We start from the raw sequence: 18,075 nt of genomic DNA on the forward strand, positions 1-18,075 counted from the left end.
ACTTCTGCTTTTGCTTCTGAGAGGAGACTGTCACTGTTTGTGTGACCTCAAGTAGTCTCTTGTCAGGAAGTCTCAATATTTAAGACCTAATAAACCAGCAAAGTTTCAATTTCATGTTACATTATTAAGCTGTGTGCTGCTGTGTGTTACAGAAATAGCACCTGCCTGACTTACTTGAGTTTTATGAGATGCATGTTTGCTGCTCAGTCTTACTTAGCATTGTCAAAAAGCCCATAGCGTGTTTTGCATGGAATCTTTGCAGCTAGAAAACTAACTAGTAAGTCATCTGAGCCGCTGTGGTGAGGAGAGTTGGGGAGAATACAGAAAGCCAGAAGAAAAGGGAAGCAGAGAGAAAGTCAGGCAGGAAGATTTCACTGCAGAGCAGCATGTCCCCTCAGCCCACACCCAGAGCGATTGGTATTCACTGTGGCCAGGCGGCAGTGCCAGTGTGTGCTGCATCTCTCAGGAACATTAAGAATTGAAAAGTATATTTCCTATTGTTCTTATCTATCAGCCTTCATTCCATAACGCACACTTGTCGCGCCACTCCAGCAAAATAAATTGCCGTCATGGAAACAATATGCACCGGCAGACGCACACGCTTCCTGGAAATGAAATGCCCCACAACCCACTGCTTCCAGGCGCAGGGGTCTAATAAAAAGAGGCTGCTGCTCCTGTTGATGTTTGCCCAGGCTAATGTATTCTGGCCTGCTGTTTTTTATCGCTGTCGCAGACAAAATATGAACATTCATGTTGAAAGAATAGACTCCCAGCCTCTTATAATTGGCATAATGTTTGGCTGAAGTGCTCTCACAATGAAAAATGTCTGATAGTTAAGAGCAATCTTTTCTTTTTCAGAAGAAAAAAAGAAAGTAGAATCACCTAATTTCAACTCTCTCCAAGGGAAAGAAAAAAAATCAACTGCTTGGGGCAGCTACTTCACTTGCAAACACAGCCACTGTCGCTGTGTGAGACAGAAGAAGCAGGACATTGATGGGTGCTTTCATGTATTATGAACACAATAGCACCCCAGTCTCTGCCCAGTGGACGCTCAAATAAACTCAGTGAGTTCTCCATAAAGGCACAGTGGACTCAAAAAATAATTCATTCGGAATAATAAATCAAAATATGTGTACCGCTATTATGTACATGAGGTATTTCCACCCATCCATCCACTTTGTTTGTGTGGCCTCTTGTTGGGTCTCCATGGCAACCCTGTCAAAGGCGCAAAAAAAAAATAATAATTCACCGCTTACCCTCATCTGGCCACCTGTTGTTACTGCCACAACCCAACTGTTCATGCTATTCAGCTGAAAATGGGAGAGAGAGCGTGCTTTGCATGTCAGAGTGGCCGCTGAATGATTTAACAGGTTTGTAAGTATTATATTGAATAATTGGTGGTTAAGGCTTTTGTGCTCCACTTTCAATATACCATATAGCTGCATATTACATGAGCACTTATTCAATACAGTTTAAAATGCTTGCTGAGGCACGTGTGTAGTACATGTGTGACCGAAATGAACTCCATCTGGAAAAGAGGCTTTGTTTTTTTGTTCCATTATAGGCTATTGCAGAACTCTTACCTATGATTACAGCCTTCTGCACTCAGTACAGCATGTATGCACATATTGTGTAAAGTGCTTTTTGTATATACAGACTGTCTAAATTGTGCCCTTGTATGGAATTCATTTACCCATGAGTCTTCCTGTAAGAACGTCACCAAGGAAAATACCTGTATGTTTGCTTAAAACTGTACAGGCTCTGCAGTAGCATCACCGATCGCCTAGCAACCACACTGAGTGCCATAATGGTCTGGTGAACAATTAGTGTTGGACAAACAATAACAATACAAGGTCAGTTTAGTTCTTTTGTAAGAGAAACATTGTGCAATAACAAAAAAAAAAAAAATCAGCTGTTCACAGAGAAACTCCACAGTCACCTGAAAGCTTGCGTGTCATTGTGGTTTCAGGAAGGGACTTCCATAACTAGTAATAAGCTTTCAGATCATGGACATTACAATTGACCTCCAAAACGTATTTTCAAATCGTTCTGCTTTGATTTTGCACAGCCTGTATGATAAAGCCCATTACTTTACATAAGCTACAAGTAGATTTCTCTGAAAAGTTTTCATTGGAACTACTTTCTTTGGAACAAATAGCCAGTATGACAGTTAAAAGAGAAGTCGGTCTGTCTGTTTTATGCTGTAAGCACCACAAATGAAATGATAGAACACAGTATTAGGATGGAAGCAGAAATCTCAGCGACAGATGAACTATATTGATGGCTAGACACAATTTGAGATGCATGAAAAATATTCCTTTGGTTGCCCTGGTGACCTAGGCGTTTAAATGCGTCTGTTGCATGCATTTCTTGCATGTTATTCCCCATTTCTCTCTCCCCTCAACTGTCTGCTTTTAAAGCTATAGCATGTCCGTTTTGGTAAAATACACATTATCTGTACGTCTTTACATTTTCATTGACATTAGGGGTGTTTACAGGCATGTGCCATTTGCTTTAGGTATGGTATGTTTGTATTAACCAAACAAGTCAGAGCAACAACAAGGTGGTAATGGCGGACAGTGGAGGGAATGCAGTAACAAAAGCAGGGTGTGTCTGTTGTTTCGGTGCCTGTGGAGGTTTTATAGATGCTGGTTCCTGTAGTCTCAGGATATATGCTGTTTGAAGGTGGATAGCTCATCAAGTTTTCGGGGCATGAACTTGACCAACTGAGGGGGAGGAGAGCAGGACTACCAATACACTGACTGTTGCCACAAGGGGTAAAGTTGTAAAGGTTAACTTTAAATCTACAAAAGTGGGGTTTTTTTGTTTTTCTCGCTCATAACAGAATTCCTCTAAAGCTGTTTTTTCCTGATAAGCTTTCTTTAAAATGTTTGGAACATTACACAAATAATGAAATAGCTATTTTTTTTAAGATCTGGCCGTTGTGAGTATGAAGCACTCGCCCCCTGTGGACTTAAAAGGTCGCTCTTTTCTAGTTTGCTTCTTGACAGAGAACAGAGGCTGTATACTCCAATAATTGAAAGTTTTCACTGAGGGAAAAAAAACATCCACAGATCACCAATCGTCAAGTTTGAACCCACCCGATGTTCTCCCCGTGCCTGCATGGGTTCTCTCGGGGTAACCTAGCTTCCCCCCACAGACCAAAAACACACAGAATAGGTTAATTGGTGACTCTAAAATTGCCCGTAGGTCTTAATGTGAGTGTGAATGGTTGTCTGTCTCTATACTGTACGTTAGCCCTGTGATTGACTGGTGACCTGTCCAGGGTGTACCCCACCAGTTCCCCTGCGACCCTCTAGAGGATAAGCGGTAAAGAAAACGGATGGATGGATCATAACTAACAATTTGCCGTATCAAAGTCCAGACCGGCTGAGAAATCAGGGTAGAGACAGTAATATCAAAATGACCTCCTCACCATCAAGAACTGCGGCCAAGACAGCGAAGGGCAAGGCACTTAACCCCCGACAGCTCCTGCTGACTGTAGTACAGCCTCAGTCTGTAGAAGTGCACAGTATACTAGGCAACTCCCATGAGTAAAGAGTGTTCAAATGGTGTGAATGCGAATCACAGCCGGGCTGAAGAGCAGGAGTTATACTGTCAATGTCAACCCTCTGCTGTGGTTCAATAAAGATTAAAGACAAGTATCCAACCACATATATACAGTAGGAAACCACTGGCTGCAAAACTCATTTTGATTAGATCTGATTTAACATGGAATTTCAGTGGTTTTTACAGCAACAAAGAAGAATACTTAAAGAAAATTAAACTGTGACTTTCTGTGACATATTAACAAACCTTTTGCCTTTTTATTTCATAACTTTTGAATATACAAGGCTGTTGGACTCTATATGAAAGAAGACAAGGTTGGAATTTTGTAATCTTCCTATCAGGTGAGGATCTGGTGAAGAAAAATGCAGTTTTGGCTTCAAGTTACAGTCCAGTAGAAAAATTTGCCCTTCATACTTAGAATGAAATGAAAATCATGAGATTCTTCCAACATATTTAGCTTCTGAAAATGTGAAATCAAATGTGTTTTTAAGAAAATGGACCATATTCAGAATCCATATACTCGTTTAATGTAATCAACCTATCAGATGAGATTCTCTGCATGTCAGCTATTCATGATTTAAATTCATATTTTCCTATCAATTAGCTAAACAACAGGGCCGTGTTACTGGACACCTTGTTGCGAGCTGCTTTACTCCATGCATGAGATGAAGGGTGGCATGCGTTGAGAAACAGTACATTCATTAAAAGAAAATTATGCAAGTAGAGGAGGCATGAAATGTGCCGGAAAGTTTCTCTACAGAGTACAAGGCGTTGTATTCTGATTGATATCTCTATAATGTGTTTACAGAAGCACACTGTGTTTAGATAGTGGTAAACGTCTCATGGTACAGACAATCAGAAGGCCATTTACTTTGCTTGATGCATCCTTCAGTCTACAATGATACTTACATCCGGTTATATTAATCATGGTTTCAATCAAATGGTTTCAAAAGCTTTCAACCACTCTCATCAATACAGCATAACGCTCCCCCATAGAGTCTTTTCATAACATCTTCCTGGATAAAAAGCTTGACATTTCAATTCAAGGCTGGCACCTCAGCTGCAGAGGAGACAAATACTGGCAAAGAGAACGCACTGAAATAAGGACAATTCTCTAAAAAACAACATTAAATGAAACAATCGGTGATCCTGAACGAATCCTCAGGTGCACAAAAAAAAACAGTCGCTGTGATCGAGGAGACGGAGGTGGCAGTCGTTTCTAACGGACACGCTTAGTGGGCCACAGCTAATGAGCCCTGATGCCGAGGCTTGGGGGATTGCAAGTGAAGCTGTAGAGTTGACCTGTTGCAGATGGATGAGTAACACATTCACGCATAATCGTGCAAGAATGACATTCGGCTTCACTTGGAAAACTGCACTCACCGCCTGGCAGTCGAAGAGAAGCTTTATTCGTGTAATTTGCCACAAGTGGACATGTATTGCTTGCAAGACTGAAGGTACACAACTGCAGTCACACAACAAAGTATAAATGAAGCTCAAAAACTAAAGTGCTTTACAGTTCTGACGCAGCAACCTTTTATTATTTACTGTTATATTACTGAGAAGCCAAATGGATTTTTCAATGAAGAAAAACATGCATTCTCTAGCGTCCTTGCTTTGCTACCCGCCTTGTTCCCTCCTCCCTCTACCTTTCTGCTGCCTCCACCTGAAAATAGCCCAGAGAAAGTGCTCTCTTCTCTGACAAGCAGTGAGCAGTTTGCTCTCCTGTCAAGCTACAGTGGAGAGAAAGGTCGATGGTGTGTCTCCTGCGAGACTGTCAGGTAGCAAAGAAATGTGTGCATTAGCCTCTGTGAGTGCATCAAATCTGAACCGAGAGACGGGAGTGGTCGTCAGTCTCTTTATAATGAAGATAATGTGTCCGTCAATAAAGTAAATAAAAGGTAAGCACACACTGTCATGGGGGCTCTGAGGATGCCTTAACATGAAACTGTTCTCACCAGGAAAACAAAAGCATTTTTTTAAACGCTTAAATAAACGGTTCGATGTTTTGGGTAATAATCTGAGGTAAGGAGACAGACACCACTCAGTGAGTTTGAGCTTGCAGGCGATTAGCCTAGGCTAGCCGTTGGAGTTGCATTCTGTAAGTAACTCTTGATAAAGAGTTTATCCATCTGCTTAGTGCTTCTGTGTAGAGCATCTCTGGCTACGGCTCCGGTTCCCTGGCAACGTCACTGTGACAACGAGACTCCAGAAAATTACTGCGCCCTGCTGTTGTTCATCAAGAAACACTTAAAACATGTAATTGTCCCTTAAACCACAACTAGTCATTTTTACATGTATATTTGTATTAATATTATACCAAAAAAAAGATAAAATGAGTTCATTAGCGAGCTTTAAAGGTGTTGGAAGGCCTATTGTTTAACGTTTGAGAGAGTAGCTGTTTCCACCCTGCAATTAAGCTCCATGCAGAGCTAAAATAGTCACCTCCTGGCTTCAGCTCTGTACTTATAGCACATAGTTGAGAGTAGTAGGGATATTCTCATGCAAAGAAGCATATTTCCATGACATAGCTACCACAAAAAATCTTGGGGAGGAGTTATGGAGAGTCACTGTTGGTTTCTTTTAACCATGAGGGCAGTCTTTCTCTAACCTTAAACATGACCACGATCCTTCTCTCACCTCAACCAAGAAGTTTTAGAAACCTAAACTTAGCCACACTTAACTATAGGCACTGTATAGGTGTGAGGACATTGATAAGTGTGTAGCCTTGTGTGCTACAGTATAGAAGCTGTATAGAAAGACAGTAACTTTCTGCTATATGCTACACTCATTCGTCCACTACTAGAATTAGATATCTAGAGAACATAATCTATTACATGTGTATTAATTTCTCAAACATAGGTTACTGGCATTTGTAGAATGAAGATGGGATTTCTTACTCTCTTGCACAGACTGAGAAGGCAACTACTATACTGTAGCCTCAGTAATGTATTTTCAGAAATCTAAGAGTTGCTTGTCATTGAGTTGGGGTGTGTTGACTCTCCTCCTCCACCCCTGTTTTACTACAATAAAAAGAGTGGTAGAGGTGAGAGGAGAATTGCAGGGTAGGTAGTGAATTGCAGGTGTTGGGGCGGAGGGGGAGGTAAAGGAGAAAACATATAGCTGAAGTGAAGTGAAGAGTGTGACACTGAGTTTTGCGCATGGCCTTCAATTACATTGAAGCCGGTAGCGATTTACGCACTCATGCACACGCTGATGTCAATATGCACAGACAAAAAAAAAAAAAAAAAATGGCTAACAAGGATTTTGCTCATGCAGAATGCCTCTTGCACCGGAGTCAATAGTGTATGTCAATTACTAGAGGGTGAAACTATCGATGTTGCTTTGTCAATTTGTCATCTAATTATGCCAAGACTCCAATGCACTGTTCAAACTTACAGCCAAGTCATAATTAAACAGAGTTATGTTGACTTGTTGGGATTAAAGAAAAAAAAAAGACTTAATTTTGTTAATTATATTTTTAACTGGCAGTCCTCAAATGTATTAGTTTTTGGTTATTTCAGTATTAGATAAAATAGTTGAAAACATTTTGGGAGTGCCCAAAATACCCAAATGGTTACTACACATGCTACATAACTGCAACATCCCCAGTTCTAAATGCAGGTAATTATATATGAAATTGAATATATATTGTAATGTACAATGTATACAACGATGTAACAATAAGATGTGGTTCATAATTGTGAACTTGTTGCATGTTGTCAACCATGATGAAGTTTGTTAGCAGGTACTTAAAAAGTAATGAAGCTTTTGACACGTTTAAGCAGTGGTGTGACAGCACCGTCAGAAAATAATATACACTGTTATTAGTGAAATGACAGAATATGAACTTTTACATACATTCTACTTTTCTTTGTGAGGCACACAGACATGCAAACTACTAATTGGAAAGTTGTCAACCAGTTGTCAAGCTCGCTGTCTGAGAGGAACAAGATAACTATTTCTCCAAACACAAAAGACACCATTGATCTCATAAAGATGGATTACTCCTCTTCAAGACAGCTGTCGGCTGGATTTTAAAACTGTTGGAAATGAGAAGCTACACACTGAAGAGTATACAAGGGTGGGTATTGATACTGAGATATGCCTTAAAACTGAAATATGCATTATTTTTGTTCAGAGAAGGTCTTTAGAATTAGAGCATGCAGAGAAGTCCTGCACTGAATTATGAACCAAGCATGGACTTTGGTTGCCAATTTAATGATTATGTAGCCTTCTGACATATCCTTGGAGTAAGTGCAGCAATTCCTCTGATTTAGTCCGGTACAAATTTAGTCTGGCCATGACCTTGAATGAAAAGGTTTGCACTAAACTCTAATAGCTTGTTCAACCAGCCAGCCCACAAACCATTCTCTCAAAATCAATGTTGCCCCAGCAATAGGGGGGAGTGTACATTACGTCCAACGGTTCAGAATCACACACACTGTGATGTGCTCAGGCAGTCAAGGAGATGCATCCAGTTTCAGGTCTGTGTAGACAATACACCTTGTTTTACTGTCAGGTTGATGTCTATATTGAGAAAACACTAACAGTGAAATTATAGGTAATAAAGTGGGAGACTGTCGTCATCAGCCTCAAAATGGCAATGAGAGAACATTGTTTTGTTTCAGAACATTTATGCACATTCAGTAACAATGGGCCTCATGTGGGAAGCGATTTACGACAAATGTCCTCTTATTTTTAATTTGCTCTTATTTTGTTAGTACCCATTGGTTTCCACGATTCACCAGTGTTTTCTTATTTTTAATCTTCTCTCAGGTAAGAGAAAAAATTACGAGTGGTCAAGTGGTCTCTTAAGAAGACAAGAAAAAAAACATCTAATTTTCACAGTCAACAGATTGTTTGTCCAACTCAAGGAAACACAAGTTTTAAATTTGAGGAACGTTTGAGTCATCATTGAAATAACAGCAAAAAAGCCTATAAAATACCACAGGTAGAAAAAAAAGTTATATGTATAAATTAATTTTAAGGCGTTTGTACAGTAGATCTCCAACATGAACATGCAAAATGTACCTTCAGCAGCTGGTGTGTCTGTAAATGCATGCTGGTGGGGGTCTGAGTCCCTGGCAGTGGATCATTGTCTGTGTCGGGAGGCCTCAGAAAACCGATGCACCTGGAGCGGCATTGCTGTCAAGTGGAGCGTCTAACTGGACACCTGTCAGTGCCACCTCCTTCTTTAATTCTTAGGTCTACTTGCGAGAACACCACCTCCTCCTGTCCGCCTCCAGTTGTCATCATGGAGCGCTTTGCTTCTGTGTTTTTTTTGCTTCTATTTTCACGTCAGTTACTGTGCACCCCTCTGCTGACACGGTATATGTTTTGCCATTGCAGGGTTCTTGATTTTCCAGTAACACCAGTACTGACACTCTGGAAAATCACACGTTTACTTTGTTTATTGTTTAAGTTTATTTAACCGTATGTCGATTTCACCACTGCTGAAGTTCTTCTTCTTACAGCCTTTCTTTGGTGGCATCTCTCCAATTCTTGGGCATGTGCCAGAGTATTTGCACACAGCACAACACCTGCCATTATGTAGTGTTTAGGGGGTGTTACTTATGCTAATAACAAACAAACGGCCACAAGCCTCCAATTTATGATCGAGTGGGATTCATCTTTCAGCACACCTGGGTAAGAGCAGATTTGGATGGTTAAGAATATTTGTTGCATCTGAGGTTGTATTCTTTTATTTATCTCTGATCAGAAATTAAGAGAAATTTCAGAGAATGTTGCTGCGTGATGCCCGATGTCCTCCAAAAGCACCATCAAAGAACTCATCATCCGCTTTTCAACCTTAATTCAAGCGTGAATTTGAGCATCTTTTCTGACAGCAACTAAAATGTTTCAGGCGTTGCAGGATTCAAAACTATTTTATGAGTTTTAATTGCTCATATCACTGCTCACAAAGCTTAAATATTTCCAACTAAGGACAAGGAATTGTAATCTTTCATGTGAGCTAAGAAAAGAGAGGCCACATGACTCCCAGGGCGTCTGCTGCCAAGGGGACCACTTCAGTAGGGCCCGAATCATTTATGCATTTTTAAAGGGGGTGAGGCAAAGACTCCTGAAATAAAATTTGGTAACTTAATCTCAAAGACGTACTGAGGGAATGAGGCTGCCTTGAAATCTGATCTTCTCCTGAATGGCTGGCGGCTGGAGACCAAATATAGGCCCGGTGCTTCAGTCGTAATTGGGAGCTTTATTGATTTCCGGGCCTGTCGTCACGCCTGAGGTGACCTTTTGTTTGAGAATAATTGCTCTATTAGAGGGTTTATTCAGGCACCTGCTGGGTATCTCAGACACTATTATTGTCCAATAAGAATCCCCAGGCAGTAAAGCAGTGACCCTGTTCTGATATGTGGGGTGGATGGAGAGAGTTTGACTTTCTGCACTGCAGGGGCTTATCATCACATGAGAGCACAGGGCTGGTTCGGTGCATTCGCGGGTTAACATAAGGTGGAAAATTTCATGAGGTTATATTACTTTCGCTGCATTGTTTCATTTCAGAGAAGCAGCAACAATCATTTGCTGCACCGTTCAGCACAAAGTATCATAGAATTAAATTTTTGTCCACACAAGCACATGAGAAATAACTGATTTGTTATTATCAAATGTCCATGTAATGCGTTTTAGGAAATAATGCTGGGTACAGGGTCATAAAACAAGCACTGGCCTGGTGCTCAACAACTCTGAATATAAAGAGAGTCTTATTTGTGTTTTCATTGCCTCTCTACCACTACTGAAATATGTGCAGCCCCATTAAAATGTAGCTCAGGTGTTCTGCGAGTTCATCCCAAGTGTGATCAGTACAGAGTCAACCGAGAGTAAGAAAAGTTTACTGAGGAAACTTTCTCAGGCAGGAACATTTGGGTGGTTTTTGGCTTAAGCACACTGGCCCACTTCGACCTCGACAGACGTATGAGAGCCAAGGGGAAATCAATAATTAAAAATAGAGCCAAAAAATGTTAATGTTTCTCTCAACAGATCTATCCTTTATTTATACTCTTAGCTTGTGCCAATAGGCAAATGTCGAAAAATGTGAAAATGCAGAAATTATAAAATGTATGACACGCTGTCCCTTTGACACCTGAAAAGGTGTGCTGTTCAATAAAACATGTCCTTGCCAAAACCTCAGGATATTTTGTACCAATACAACAAATAAATAAGAGCATGACTACAAAGGTGTATCTGGAAATTATAATGTCTTGGTTGTATGTAATAATTTAAATGCATTTTTCACCAATTAAATTAGACTTAATATGTTTAGATGTGAAAAAGGGATCAAATTTACTCTTTCAAACTTTAGGTGGAATTTTCAGTTGAGCATTATTGAGGAAAAAACGATAAGGCTTTCAATATGCCTGCGATCATTTCAACTTCTTTATTTGTTCTGAGTGTAGGTGTGATGAAAAGCCAAGCTTGCATCGGCCTATCATATTATTAATCTCTTTGCCTTAAAACATGAAGACAGAAGGCATGCACACTGTATCATAAAAAGGGAGATAAAAGCTTTCTCATTCGGATATCATGTTCCAAATTAAACTTAGGACCTGGTTGCCACAGATAGCGTAGCTTTGCAGCCATGCTAGCAGAGGCCAGAGGGAAAAGACTAATGAACAGGAAGGTGAGTGTTCGTCACTGTGGTCTAGACGTCACGCTTTCCTGTGCTGCAAAAGCATCATGCTCCATGTTCCCCTCTAGCACTGAAACGGAACGATATCATTATGTCTTGGCATAAACAGTTATGACTCACACTCTGCTGTTTTTTTGTCATGCCATCACTCTTGCTTGCTTTCTTTAGAGCACACAGCTATGGAAAGCATTTTCACACACTTACTCTACTAGCTAGCTCTAGCTAAAACATATAAACAAAAACTGCAGGACCAGAAGAAACACAGATTGAGAGAATACCTTTTTTTATAAGCTCCATTGAAAATTGTCTTTGTGCATCAAGTCAATGTGAACACATGAATAAAGCCTCTGTTCAATGGTCTTAATGCATTAATGCTCTCTAATGCATTCTGTTAGCACAAAGCAGACGTTGGCATACACTTTCTCAGTGTGATGAAATTGATTTCTAACATGTTCTTTGTACTCTATTGGCAAAAACCCATCAGAGAGGCTCTAAGATGCTGTTTTCTTATTGAAGCCAATTGTTCGCTCTTATAAGAGTGTGCCCCCCCATCCAAATCTTATACCACAACCTTAAAAACATGTACCCGTGTTTGCTCCACAACAAAACAACTAACAAAGAACCCCACTACAGCCAACTAAATTCCTAATTGCCATTGGGATTATAAACTAATCGCAAAACTAAACCTCAAATTTAACTTAATCCTGAATTGACGTTAAAGTTGATGCAATCTTGCCCTTAAACTAAAATTCACCCAAACTTAACCTTAAAATGGTGTTTAATCCAAACTTGGAACAGCTATAATCACCAATTTAGCTAACCTTGGGTCCCAAGGAGCATTAATGGACTTTTGCTTGACAGATCTCTGGCGTTAGGGGTTAGGGAGACCAGTACTGTAAGTTTCTGTTGGTTAATTTAAATTTTTGTTCCGTTTTCTTGGTTTGTTAAGTCTGTGTTTGGTATAGATTCACTGTATGAGTATTTTATTTGTTACTTAAGAGCTTAAGTCCTTCGTAAAATGTTAAAGATACACATAATTTTCACTTTCAGTACATGCCATAATTGAACATGAAAGAAATTTATCTTTGAAATGTAGATAAAATGTAAAAGGTAGTAGAATGAGCACCTTTAGGTCTGAAAGACCAATAACTTCTTGAAGCAAGTGTTCCCAACTCATATTGGAATCACTCAAGCGAAAAAATTACTGTTAATTTTGATATCTTATTGGCCAGGACTCAAGGGTCAGTGACAACTGATATAAATAAGTGATAAAAAACCACTCAATAGCTTCCAAGGCTTCATTCAGACCCAGAGATTACCCAGGAGTGTCATTTTTTTCTTCTTCTCTGAAAAGACTGCAAATGACTGAGTGGGGTAGAACCTGTATTTCACCGTTATAAGTAGGGGTAGAGCATATAACTCAGTGACAATTGACAGCACCCTGAGGATCACTGAAATGAGATAATAAACTCCAGAGTGCAAACCCAGGGACTGTGTGAACTTCTAATCTCTCAAATGGTAAAGAAGGAAGATTCAATCATGCTGTGTAACTGCCACTTAAGGTCTTTTAGTATCTCTGCTTGGTTGTATGGTGCAAATAAATGATAAATTTCGTCAGGGTGATTACTTAAGTAGGCTATCTTCGAATACTTTTGATTATAAAACAAGCAAACTCTATGGAATAGCACAAAAAAACATCAACATGTATATTCCATAGGGCTATGAATTGCAGCATTCCCAGGGAATGAATAGATTATGAAAACACTTTAAAATGTGTGTGGGACAGACTTTCTGTAGTAATTAGCACCCTGCATTGAATGCCAATTCCAGCAAAGTGCCAATGTACCACATTTTCATATCAGCAGAACAATAGCAGAATCAAAAGCCCCAATCAAGCCTCCTGCGGTGTTTGATGTTGGAACAAAGTCGGACCCTCATTTACTGGAACACTCTGAAATTAGGACTGCATGCTCATTTGCCAGAATGAGACGCACATTAGCTGAGCATTTGATTCCATTTCAGTAGCCGGTTAACAAAGGAAAAGCATAAACAAGATGGCAACACAATTAATGACCAATATTATTTTTTTCCCCCACTCACTTTGTCTGTTTTAATCTGTGCGTGATTTCTTTGTACAAAGCCGCATTGAGCTACAGCATCTCCATAGAAACTAGGCTGCCACTGGGCGTTTGGAGTGTACCCAGCAAATGTCATGATGAAAGTCAGTGTTTCAGGGATGGGCACTAAACACCACTGAGGAAACATGTAACGGCTGCCAATATTTTGAACGTGGAAAAATCAGCAGGGGGTTGACATTGTCGCCACTGACCGATTCCCTCCCACCCAGACTTATTTTTTTTTTATATAGCTAGAGGAAACAGGAGTAGGATGCATGCCAGCAGATAGGCAGTCCAGGACAGAGCTGACAACATGACTGTCAGACAGATGACAGGGATGCGTGCTTTTCAAGTAGAGAAAGATGATATTGCAGCAGGCTGCCTACTTTCACGCTCCCATCACCATAATGTGATGAGCTGTCACATTAAAATCCTCGAGTTGGTCAATTTGGAGCGCCATCAGTATTCCCCTGTGGCGAGAATTATTGCAGCCATAACAATAACACTAAAGGTTCGAGGCGATAAATGTCAGCAGGAACACTGGTTGGAAGACAGGGCCAGGCTTTGAAAAGCAAGCTCATTCCTCTAGGCCTGTGCCAGGCTGAGCAGCCAGATGCCAAGATTTGGGCACAGCCTTTAGCCCCCTGCAGGCTACCGGGTGTCTCTATGTGCTGCTTCATAGGGCAATTTGCTGTTACTAAAGGAAGTGAGGAGGAGGAAGGAAGGAGGAATTTGTCGTTCATTTGTGTCTATTTTTAAAAGGAAAAATTACAACTCTGAGAAACAAGGACTTTAACAACCTATACCAGATGTTAAGGACAAAGTCTGAAACCGGAGCTTAAATAAGACAAAGCTAATGACATTCCGAGCTCACCTCAGCTGTGTGTATCACTTTGAGCTGTCACACTTCCCCGACACTGGCACAAACAACCCCTGGCAGCATGTCCAATGAAGCTAGAGCACCAGCTTCTCCTAATTCGCATCTGAGCCTACAGGCAATTACCTGCTTATCGTTCGTGACTAGCACTCGCTCTTTAGAATGTTTGTCACCGATGTGGAGGTGGCATAGAGACGACAGCGGGACCCGAGGGGGGCCGACGGTGAACCTGGCAACGCTCAACGTTTCAATTAGAGGCTCGGCAGAACATGGCGGCTTCTGATCGCCTTCCTGCTCTACAGCTCTGAGCCCCTAATTACAGCAGGTCGATAAGGCCAGAAAACACAGCTCGAACGGACTGAGGCGAGGCACAGATAAACACACGCAAACAAAGACAAGAATTCAAAGACATATTAACTTACACACTAATCCACTCATGCTATATATTTGCACACACACACACAGATACAGACTGATACACCTCCGACAGCTTATCTGACTTAAAAATACAAGGAATGCTCACTGTTTTTGTTATGCATACAAAATGTATCTGCAACCATAGAAACAGGAAATTCCTGGTTTAAAAACCTCATGTAGTTCATCTAAAAAATATATAGTCTGACATAAGTTATTCGAAATGCATTCAGCTTATTTACCTTCTTGTAAAAACCATGCTTTTCACCCAGAACGCAAGGCAACAAGGAGAGAAAGAAATAGTTTAAAATCCTTAGCGAGATGCTTCATTTATGGAAATATGACCATTCAGGGTGATATAGAAAAAGCTCAACAGTGTTTAATGGGATCTGTATGCATAGACTGTGCTGACTCCCGTAGCTTAGAGACACAATTAGAATATAACAAAGCAAGAAAACCTTTTTTTTTTTCTTTTCTTTTTTAACACCTGACGGAAAGAAATGCTGACCTTTTCCTAAATGATCCGGTTTTACACACGGTTTGGAATCTCCTCCTGAGGTTTTTTTTAACGCAGCCTCACACACACACACACACACACACACACACACACACAAACAGATGCACACAACTGATGTCTACACCCACTATTAGTGAGATAGAGGATTGTCATGACATTTAGTTGACCGTTGTTCCAAACACTGAATATTTATTGCCGTATTAAAGCGCAACCCCCCCTCCCTCCTCTCCCTTCCCCTCCCCGGCGTTATAAGCCATTTCGGCAAAGAACATTTAAATCATGACAACAATCATGATGAATCGCTGTTGTGGATGCCTGGCAATCTCGCCTCTAATCTCCACTTCAGACCCCAACATCACGGCTCAATTGTTCATAATTGCCCTTAAGATGAACTATGGCACAAACATTAGGGGCATCCAATTCTCCTCTAAATCCATCTTCCATTCCCCTCTTGTCAGTCAAGAGCACTCAGCAAACAGGAGAAGTTAGGCCTATTATCTATTTGCATTCCGAAAGTGAATCATCTCGTCACTCTTTGCTTTTCTAAAAACCTATTTTGGCCTTACTGCTTATCTGTCTCATTAAGAAGTGGCTGAGCTGGAAAGAGGTACAACACAGTCAGATGGAAAATAAGCAAAAGAGCTTAAGTGTGCGTGACAACAGCGGATGACCTAATACCACCCGAGCCACCGATTCACAACAGGAGATGTGCACGAAAGAAAGAAAGTGCAATGAGTGTGGTGTGTAAGATGCATCGTGTGGTTTCAAATAAAATCTGCCTGAAGAGAATATACTTTAATATGACTGTTATAGGACATGACAGGAGGAGGACAAATCTAATTATAAGGAGAATATACAGGGAGGAGTTTAGTATAACCTCATTCATGTGAGATACTGTCTTTTGGGAGGTGGTTATTTTTTGTACTTTACATTTTAAGCATTTTGCTTACACTTGTTTTTTGCAGAATTTCTCACACCGAGGGAGCAAAAGGCGAGCCGGTCTTTTCCTCCCACACGCGATGACAGGCTGAGCAAATTTGCATTCAGTGTGATGTAATCTGTGACCATCCAGATATGAGGGCTTCTGCCTGATCAACAGGTCACCTTGGCGATATGTTTAGGTCGCTTTCACCATTAAAAGCTCATCGTGTTAACCGTGAAATGGATATTAGAATAGAGATTGATTCATGTTAACAACATTAGGCAAGTGTTTATACAGAGGCACTGATTTTGAAAAGACAGACCTACAGGGCACTGAGACACATCACTGCAGCAATGCTGTATATAGCACATTCATACAGTTCTGCAGTCGAGTTCTCCTGCTAAAAAACACCAAAGCTGTAGCAGGTGCCGTGCAGATGATTCCTCCTCGTACCCCAGTGTTTTGTGTGCAAGTTGCTGGTTTAATTAACATCTGTTAAAGCACTTATCACTCGAGCTATTCATCAGCAGGCCAGTGAAGCGGCAGCTCTACCACAGCGAGGTGGATGAAACAAAAACATGGCTGATTAAAACCACACTTGTCAAATATTATCAATTCTACAATATTTAAAGCTTTCACCGTCTTAAAAGAGCTCGTTCCTGTCTGACTTTTTGGTCGATATTTTGGTTTGACTTTCAGGAGAGCGTCTTCACATTTTATGCTCGAATTTATCAGCTCACAGAAGACGGACACCTTTTCGAATAAATAGCATTTTATCAATATTTGACCAGAGCTCATAACTTGAGATGTATATGACACTGAGTACATTCATATTACTAAGCTGGGGTCAGAGTATCTTATAGGGAAGATAAGTATATAAATAACTAAGCACTGAACAACATGCAGCTAAGTAGCCCTGCACTTTTTTGGAGGATGTGACAGCCACCTGCTTCCTCCAGTAGGCTACATATAATGACACCAGCCACCATCATCTCCCAGCAAAGAGCTCAAAAGGGCAAAAACAGCTACAATTCTTTCAGGCACATTCATGTATCACAAATACTAAGAGCAATTTTGAAAAAAAAGATTTGGAACCAGCAAAAGGCTGCAAAGTGAGTAAGAACTAAGCACTATCATGCTACCAGTGCTATGGCTTGTCTGTAATTTATTTCCTCTTTTGGCCCTTGGTTGCCTATTTTCTTAAGGAACACCCACAGGCTGCTCCAATCATCTGTTTCTCAAGCTTCCTCCATGGCCCCTGATCTAAGGTTTTGACTTTGACTTTGACCCCCTCCCACCCTCCCACCCTCCCCCTTCCCCTCCACCACAAAGTCCTTTACTGCTTTGCTAGTATGAGAAGCTACAGATTCAACTTTAACAGGGCAGACCTCGCTTTTCAGCTTTAGCTCTGACAGTAATGTAAGTCTTCCCCCCTTTAGCATGCATTACCCACTAAGGCTTCCCGGGTTTGCAAGTCACACAGAATGCGAAAAAAGCGGTAAAAGGCTGATTATTGGGAGCTGGATGGCGGTAGACGTCTCCGCTGAAGTTTTCCCCATTAAATGTTGGGTGCTGTGATCCTGCTTGAACGCTGCACCGGGCTGCAAATGGCTGTGAGGAGTAACTGAGGAATCTGAACTTAGAGAATGCCAATTACCCATTCAACACAGCACACTCATGTTTACCAACCCAGGTCGTCTATGAAATGAAGGATACAAAAGGACGAGGACGGTTTTCTCTGGACACAGGACTGTCTTATAGCGTTTATTTCAAGTACCAGAATCCAATATGGGCGAGTGCTCTCTCTCTCTCAAGTGCCAGATTTGTAGGGTTTCAAACATTTGGACTGTCTGTTGCAGCACCATCTTTGCGATTATCCAAAGATTAATGTATTTTGACAACGAAGAAGTGCTACTGTAGCTTTAAATTAGTCCAAAAGTGTCTCCCTTGTGTGAGTGCATTACTGCCCCAGCCCAAACACGACCTTTCACACCTTCACAACCTCCA

The 18,075-nt window shown here is 40.8% G+C and overlaps 1 protein-coding gene across 8 annotated transcripts in view; it reads right to left on the bottom strand.

Annotated features, from left to right (window-relative positions):
* The window catches only part of LOC121888433 (dipeptidyl aminopeptidase-like protein 6), a 198,614-nt gene that overhangs the window by 66,700 nt on the left and 113,839 nt on the right, over positions 1-18,075 (bottom strand). The window lies entirely within an intron of this gene.

Source organism: Thunnus maccoyii, chromosome 21 (genome assembly GCF_910596095.1).
Source record: "Thunnus maccoyii chromosome 21, fThuMac1.1, whole genome shotgun sequence".
In the NCBI taxonomy this organism is placed as follows: domain Eukaryota; kingdom Metazoa; phylum Chordata; class Actinopteri; order Scombriformes; family Scombridae; genus Thunnus; species Thunnus maccoyii.